The following is a 1,224-nucleotide window of genomic DNA, read 5'->3' as shown; positions in this document are numbered from 1 at the left end:
TTCGGAGCTTGCAGTGAGCTGAGATCCGGCCACTGCACTCCAGCCTGGGCCACAGAGCGAGACTCCGTCTCAAAAAAAAAAAAAAAAAAAAAAAAAGAATAAATAAAACAGCTTACTACAAACCAAAAACTCCTCTCAGTAGACTCAAAGGAATCTTGACCAGCAACCAAATAGGGGCCTGGCACAGTGGCTCACACTTGTAATCCCAGCACTTTGGGAGGCTGAGGTGGGTGGATCATTTGAGGTCAGAAGTTCGAGATCAGCTTGACCAACATGGTGAAACCCCATCTCTACTAAAAATACAAAAAAAAAAAAAATTAGCCGGGTGATGTGGCACATGCCTGTAGTCCCAGCTACTCTGGAGGCTGAGGCAGGAGAATCACTTGAACCCAAGAGGCGGAGGTTGCAGTGAGCTAAGATCGTGACACTACTCTCCAGCCTGAGCAACAAAGTGAGACTCCATCTCAAAAACAAAAAAAGGAAAAGAGACAGAGGGGGCTGTGCTGATTGAGAGGCAGTGCCTGGCTCTCTCCATGTCCCCTGGATAGCACCACAACATATCCGTAGGTGTGCTGGTTCTCACTGAGGAGTGGCCAAAGAGCCTCACCCAGGCAGCATAAGACATGAGGGACCCCCAGACATTGTAACCTCCGCCCTCCCTTTCCTCGGGGTGGTGTGGAGGTTGGAGTGAGCACTAAGAGGTGGTTCTGCTCTTGTAGAAAGTTAACGGATAGTTTCTAGGAATAGGCTATAATGGGGAATGAGGGCAAATGAATTCCCCTAAAAATGCAGACCCAAGTCTCTGACAAAGAACCACCGAGTAACTGTCCAACCCACCTGTGTTTACTCTTCCTTCAAAGTCCTCAGAACAGACAGGGTGGGTGCAAAAAAGAAAAAAAAAAAAAATGTCCTCAGAACGGATCATTGACTTGAGGGATTATTGCTTAGGCTAAAATGGGACCTTATTTCCAGGTCCAGCTCCTCCTGAATTGTTGGGTAACTCGGGGAAGTCACACACCTCTGAACCTCCCTCTTTACTCCTTGAAATATGAGAAAGAATCTTTCTCTCTCTCTTTTGTGGTTTTTTGTTTGTTTGTTTTGAGACAGGGTCTTCCTCTGTCACGTAGGCTGGAGTGCAGTGGTGCAATCACGGCTCACTGCAGCCTCGACCTCCCAGGCTCAAGCTATCCTCCCACCTCAGCCTCCCGAGTAGCTGGGATTATA

This window comes from Theropithecus gelada, chromosome 1 (genome assembly GCF_003255815.1).
Source record: "Theropithecus gelada isolate Dixy chromosome 1, Tgel_1.0, whole genome shotgun sequence".
NCBI lineage: Eukaryota > Metazoa > Chordata > Mammalia > Primates > Cercopithecidae > Theropithecus > Theropithecus gelada.
This window is presented reverse-complemented; position numbering follows the sequence as displayed.